Source organism: Tupaia chinensis, unplaced genomic scaffold (genome assembly GCF_000334495.1).
Source record: "Tupaia chinensis unplaced genomic scaffold, TupChi_1.0 Scaffold000235_1, whole genome shotgun sequence".
Lineage (NCBI taxonomy): Eukaryota > Metazoa > Chordata > Mammalia > Scandentia > Tupaiidae > Tupaia > Tupaia belangeri.
The window spans coordinates 3,747,459-3,755,098 of NW_006159713.1; the positions used below are offsets into that span (position 1 = coordinate 3,747,459).

Sequence of the window (7,640 nt, forward strand, 5' to 3'; positions counted from 1 at the left end):
GAAAAACACAAAAAAAAAAAAAAAAAAAAAAAAAAAAAGGGAGAGAAATCCAGCTGGATCCCAAGACAGGCTCAACAAGAATATTCTAGTTGTAAAATGTGAGAGAAGGGGAGTCAAGAGGTGGCACAGTGGTTAAGGTGCTGGATTCCCACGTGACTGACTGCAGTTCGAGTCCTAGATCTGGCAACTTAAAACTCACACTGGGTGTGTGTGCACGCATGCCCAAAATCACAAGAGGCCAATTGGGGGAAAAGGGAATGCAGTATGCCTATCCGCCCTGGGAAGTGATTTCCTGCTGTCTCTCTAGTTAACACATGTGCCCTGTAGCAAAAATCTCTTTAAAAAAAAAAAAAAAAAGGCAAAAGAGAAAGAGTGGGAGGGAGAGGGAGAGAGAATCCTCCCCACAGGGATCCATCATGCTACAATTCTTTTTCCTCTGATTCTCCATCCCAAAGACCACACACGTACCAAGCATGATTTTCAAGTAGACAGGACCAGGACTTGAACCCTGGACAGCCATGTGGGATCTGGCTTCCTCTGCACCGCACCTAACTGCTATGCTACGGAGGTAGCCCCGGCTCCAGGTAGTTTTGTTTCTCTTACACATATAGTTATTTTACAAATGCTTACATTCAAGGTTTTATATTTGGAAAAGTCCTAATGACTAAAAGTAAAAAAGAAGAGGAAGAATAAAATAATTGCTTTAGGGCACAATAAAGTCTACTATTGCTGTATTAGCTCCTACAGAATATACTGTTATAAACCACAGAAAAAGAGAAAAGTATGTCTCAACATTAGGGCCTTGAAAGAAAACATCAGGTGAAACCCACACAGAGCTCTCTTATGGCAGTCAGGAGTGGGCAGTGGGTGTGGGCAAGACAAGCAGTGCCCAGAGGCCCCAGAAGGCCCCAGGGCATCTACATTCTATGGTCCCCTTTTTAGTTGATGTGCACATGTACTGACCATTATTCCCCCAGGTCAAATTCAAACTAACCGGGTGAAGTCCATAAAAGACCTCTATGATTAGATCAAATTTCTCTCTATTCTTAAATAGCTTCCTTTTCAGCTCCCATATAAAAAGTGCCTAAGACTCATTTTACTAGACCAACGCTTTTTTTCTGAAAATCTAGTAAGTTAAAAATACGGGATCTTAATAAAAAATGCATGGTTCCAGTAAATTAGTAGTACTAAAAATAGTTTCTTCTAAACCATCACAGACCAGGCAAGAACAGTCAGGGGCTGCCTGAGAGCTACACATCAACTCCAAGAATGTCATTCTCATTTTAGGAGAGTTACAGGCCCACAAGGTCTGATGTTCTTTCCTTCTTTCTTCTCTTTCTTTATATATAAAAGAAAGGGTGAGCAAGTGGAGAAGTGGAAGGAGAGAAAAAGATATTTCTGACAGGGTCTCTTGACAACTTTTCAAATACAAGAGGTCTTCAAAAAGTTCATGAAAAAATGCTTATTATCAAACTATGCATGCATTTCAAAAATTTTGCACCAAAATACTCATATTTTGATTCTATTTTTCTGCAAACTTTTTGAAGTACCCTTATAAATCAAGGGAATAGAATAAAGAGCCCAGAAATAGACTGACATGAACAGTCAACTGATCTTTGACAAAAGAGCAAAACCAACGCACTAGAGTGAAGACAGTCTTTTCCACAAATAGTGCTGAAACAACTGGAAAATCACATACAACAAAAGATGAATTTAGACACAGGCCCCAGACCCTTTACAGAAATGAACTCAAAACGGATCAGAGATTTATACGTTAAATGCAAAACCGTAATACTCTTGGAAGGTAACATAGGAGACAAACTAGATGACGTTGGCTAGGGCCACACATTTTAGATAAAACACCAAAGGCACAATCCATGATAGAAATAATTGATAAGTCAGACTTCATTAAAATTGAAGAGTTCTGCAAATGACAATGTTGAGAGAAAGAGAAGACAAGCCACAGACCAGGAGAAAATATTTGCAGAAGACACACTGACAGAGGACTGTTACCCCAAAGAGATAAAGAACTCCTAGAACACAATAGGAAAGCAAACAACCTATTAAAAAAATGGGTCAAAGAGATGGCGTAATGGTTATGTCACTGGACCCCCATGTAGTCGACTGCTGTTCAAGCCCCAGATCTGGTGGCTTCAAACTCATGCCGGGCGCATGTGCATGCATGCCCAGGATCCCTAGAGGAGAATGAAGGAGAAAGGATGGCAGCATGGCCATTCCCCCTGGGGGGTGACTTCTCGCTTTCTATCTCTCTGTCTCTTTGTCTCTCTAGCGAGCACATGCCCTATAGCAAAAACCTCTCTAAAAAGAAAAAAAAAATGGGTAAAAGACCTTCACAGACATCTACCTCACCAGCAAAGATACATAGATGTGAAATAAGCATATAAAAAGTTGCTTCCACATCATACATCATTAAGCAAATGCAAACTAGACTGAGATACACCACACCTTTATCTGTTCTAAAACAGCCAAAATCTGGAACCAGCAGGTGGCGTGGTGGTTAAGGCACTGGAGTCCCACATGTCTGACCATGGGTCAAGTCCCAGACCTGGCAGCTTGAAAGACACAACAAACAGATAAAGAAATGTTAGAAAAAAAAAAAAAAAAGAACAGCCAAAATCTGAAACACAGACACCAAACACTGATAAGGAAGAGGAGCAAAGGAACTCTCATTCATTGTTCATGAGAGTGCAAGATGGTACGGCCACTTTTAGAGCTAGTTTGGCAACTTCTAACAAACCAAAACATACTTTCACCATTGATCTAGGAGTCATACTCTTTCTTATTTACTGAAGGAAGGGGGAAACTTCCATTTACACAAAAGCCTCATGGTCACTTAATACATAAGCTGACAGGGGACCGGCAGGTGGCTGATGCTTAAAAGTGCTGGACCTCCCACGTGGCCAACTGCAGTTTGAGTCTCAGACCTGGTGGCTGGAGTGCACTCTCTCGCTCGCTCTCTCTCTCTCTCTCTTTCTCTCTTTCTCTCCCTGGTCAAAACTGAAAAATGATAATAAATAAATAATTCTTTAAAAAAATACATAACTAACAAAATGTGGAAGGAGCCTGGATGCCTTGGTTAAGCAGGTGAATGGATAAGTAAACCGAAGTACATTCAGACAATGGAGTATTATTCAGTGCTAAAAAGAAATGAACTATCAATTCATGAAAAGATATGGAGGAACCTTAAATGCAAAGTACCAAGTGAAAGAAGCCATCCAAAAAGACTACGTGCTGTTTGATCCAGCTGTGTGACACTGTGGGAAAGGCAGTGCTGTGGAGGTGGCGGCACTCTGGTGGAGGATGTGACAATGGGAAGTGGGCTCTGCATTTTTGTGAGGGGTATGTGGGAAATCTCTACACCTTCCTCTTAAATATGCTGTGAACCTAAGACAAAAACATCTTTAAAAAAGGTCTGTGGGGGGAACCAGCAGTTAGTGTAATGGCAATGTCACTGGACTCCCACGTAGTCGACTGCGGTTTGCATCCCAGACCCGGTGGCTTAAAACTCATGCCGGGCGCGTGTGCGTGCGTGCCCAAGATCCCGAGAGGAGAATGGAGGAGAAGGGATTGCGGCATGACCATCCCCCCTGGGGGGTGATTTCTCACTTTCTGTCTCTATGTCTCTCTGTCTGTCTGGCAAGCGCACGCACCCTACAGCAAAAACCTCTCCAAAAAAAAAAGGAAAAAAAGGTCTGTGGGGACACAAAAGAATTGAAAGCAGGGTCTTAAAGAGACATGTGTACACCCACATTCGTACCCACATTATTCACAGCAGTTAAGTGTGGAAGCAACCCAGGAGTCCCTCAACAGATGACTGAATAAATAAAATGTGGCACAGACATAAGTGGAATATTATTCAACCTGAAAAAGAAAGGAAATTCTGAAAAACATTACAACATGAATAAACCTTGATGTCACTATGCTAAGTGAAATTATTCAATCAAAGGGAACAAATACTGTATTATTCCACTTATAAGAGGCACTTAGAGTAATCAAAATCACAAGCGACAGGAAGTAGAATGGTGGTTGCAGAGGCTGGGGGGTGGGGTAGAAATAGTGGTTTAATGGGTATGGATTTTCAGTTTTGCAAGATTAAAGAGTCCTGCAGATGGATGGCAGCGCTGCGCCATATTCACGCCACTGAGCTGCGTACTTAACAAAGATCAGGAGAGTAAGTATGACGTGATGTGTCTTTTAGCACAATAAAATATTACAGAAAAAAAATTCCTGATGGAAAAGACATACTAGCATTGGTTTATAAGTGCCTATAAACACTCTGGGAAAATGTTAACACCGATGAAACTAACCCAAGTTGTTATTGGAAGGGGCTGGGCACATGAGGAAAGGATGGAACACGACTTCACCGTTTACTCCTCTTTAGGCTTTAAAAGTTGTAAATAAATGTATTCAAAAATCTTTTCTTTTAAAGGTTTCTGTCATAGGTCGTATGTACTTGCCCGAAGAAAGACAAAGACCGTGAGAGGGTTAAGTGAGAAATCATCCCCACTGTAATCCCTTCTCCTCCATCCTCCTTTCGGGATTTTGGGCAATCACGCGCCAGGTGTGATTTTCAAGCCGTAGTCAGCCATGTGGGAGTCTAGCGCCTTAACGACTAAACTGCTTACTGGCCCCTTCAAAAATCTTTTCTTAAAATTTACTTATTTAATTTTATTTGTCATTATTATTATTATTATTTTAATTTGCTACACGACACATACACTCACCAGAGAGAAACAGAGAGAGAAAGAGAGTGAGAAGGAAAGCTGCCAGGTCCAGAATTCAAACTATGGTTGGCCATGTGGGAGTCCAGTGCCTTAAACACCATGCCACCTGCTGGCCCCTCAAAAATCTTAAACAAAACACTCACCTGGATACCACTTCCCTATCAAGTTGCCACCTCTACTGCGCGCCTCCATTTATCACCTATTTCTGTTACCATCTGTTCCTTCAGCTCCCATTCATTTTTCAACCCACCGTAATCCAGCGTTCAACCCTTCAGGCCAATGGAAGCGCTGCTTTGCTCCAGCCACTCAGTCACCCCACTCACAGCAAACCCTGACCCCATCTCACGAGAATTCCCACATGGGTGCCTCCTCCTCCCTCAGGAAACCTGCACCCTAGGCCGCTGCTGCCTTTCCCCTAGTCTCCTTCCTTCTCCACTGTTGGCCCTGGTCAGACCCCAGAAAGGTGGCAGGACCTCGGAGCTGAGCCTGAACCTTCTCCTTGCAACCTGCATCCTCTCCCTAGAGGAGCTAGGCCAGCTCCCTGTTTAGATGTCACCTTGACACTTAAAACTCCCGATGTGCAGCTCCAGCTTGATCCCTTCACTGAATTCCAGAACTGCCTACAGGACCGCTAAACTTCCCTAGCCAGATGCCACGCTGAGCCCCAGTCCTCACGCCTGTTCTCCCCTCCCTACTCTTGCCCATCTTGGTACAGGTGCCACCGACTCAGCAGCTTAACAAAAACCCCACCTGTCGCCTTTCACTCCTCCACATCCCTCACCCTACCACCCCTACATCCACATAACACACCATCAATCCAGCCATTTCGTCTCGCCAAAGAATCTTAGATCTGCTTCATCATCTTTTCATCTTTATTACCAGCTCCCCTATTTAAGCCACCACTTCAGTTTTCCTGAATATTGCAGCCACCTCCTGATCTCTCTGCTTCCAATTTTGACTCTATAATTCATTCTCCTAGAAGCAAAATCATTCTCAAATGGCGGGGTAGGTTGGTGGGATGTGCAATAAAAAGCTTTGAATGTCCTTCTAATACTTTCATTACAAAATCTGAGCTTTGCTGTGGCCTGTAGGACCTTACATTACCAGGCCTGCCATCTCAAGGTACAGCACAATCTTGGTCCCTCCTTGCTAAGTTCTGACCTCAAAGACCTCTCTTGGTCTCCAGCACTTCCTTCCCTCATGGCCTGTGCACCTACTGTTTTTCTACTGCCTGTTCCCTCCTTCTGCCTCCATCCCATCTTTCATGTCGTATTATCTCCTCTAAAACAGCTTCTACCCACCCACTTACCACACTGCCTGCCTCGCTCTTGAGCACTCATCACACTCACCAATCGTCTTGTTTGTGTTACAATCTACTTCTCGACTAGAATTTATCCTTCTCTCTTTATTTATGTACCTATTTATTTTAATTTTTCTTTTTAGAGACAAGATATTGCCATGCTGTTCAGGCTGGCCTCAGCCTCCCACACAGCTAGGATTACAAGCACATACCACCACGCCCAGCTAAAACTTACCTTCCTTGAGAGTGAGACTCATGCCTAACCATGCCGACCCTGTAGGGGCTTTGCTCAACACAATGCCTACTGCAGGGAAATGTCATTCACTCAATAAATAAAGACTAAGGAATGAAAAAATGAACCAATGACCTTCTCAAGCACTGGCCAGACTTATCCAAGTCAGCCAGAGACCCTGATCCAAGCAAGACAGAGGCAGTGTACATTTTAAGACCCTTACATAGATAATGGGGTTGTTGGAAATGTCATGACACATTTTTGCATAGAAAAATACATCATGACTTTTCCATCGACCTAACAAAACATGAACAGTAGATTTCAATATTGGTGAAACATGTTTCTCCATGACTATAAAATAGAAACACATACCTTTGGAAAAAAAAAAGAAACTTAAAGAATCTGAACAATATCCTTGAGCCAACTGCATGCCTTAATATTTCAAGGCACATATACAAATAAATATACATACGCTCTTATTTATTTTAATTTGGGGGAGGAAAGGAAACCTTTTAGTAAACCTCCAACTATTTATAAGATGCATGTCACTGACTCCAGTCAAAAATACCCCAAAAATATTTCAGCTAAGTAATGGCTATGTCGCTGGACTCCCACGTAGTCGACCGTGGTTCGTGTCCCGGACGCGGTGGCTTAAAACTCACGCCAGGCGCGTGTGCGTGCGTGCCCAAGATCCCAAGAGGAGAATGGAGGAGAAGGGATTGCGGCGTGACCATCCCCCCTGGGGGTGATTTCTCGCTTTCTATCTCTCTGTCTCTCTCTGTCTGTCTGGCGAGCACATGCGCCCTATAGCGAAAACCTCTTCAAAAAAAAAAAAAAAATTTCAGCTAAAATCAAGGAGAGTCCCAAGGGAGGCCTAGGTTACAACAGAGAACTTAGCAGTGCTCAGAAAAGGTTCTATTTTTGGCTCAAAAGCAAAAGGAAAGTCGATTTTGAAACTAGTTTCCACTGTTAAAACACAGGAATTTAAATGGTCCAATGAATACATAAAACGCCTGAAAATCTTACCATTCTGCTGTAGTAGAGTAAGACTAAACAGGTCAAACACACTACACACACGTTCCAGTTCTCCTTCCCCTCCTAATTACTAGCTATCTTCTTAAAGCAGTCAGTGGTCCTTACCATTGCATTAAGCTGAGAGTTGCTGGCCTGGGTAATGCCAAGAATGTTGGTGGTGTGCATCACTTCCACAGAAAAACTGGGCAGCCAACTTGCAATCCGAGACCCTAAAACGAACGAGAAAACAAGTGAGTTTTAGAGACCTCTTTTCCCCCACGTCTCCTACTCCAGACTGGCCGGCCACTCTAGCCTAACAGCTCGTCATCACTAAGGGCTTCCTTTATGA

General features: G+C 43.1%; 1 protein-coding gene across 1 annotated transcript in view; it reads right to left on the reverse strand.

The window, feature by feature from the left end:
- Positions 1 to 7,640, reverse strand: part of AMFR (autocrine motility factor receptor) — a 49,854-nt gene that overhangs the window by 7,920 nt on the left and 34,294 nt on the right. The window lies entirely within an intron of this gene.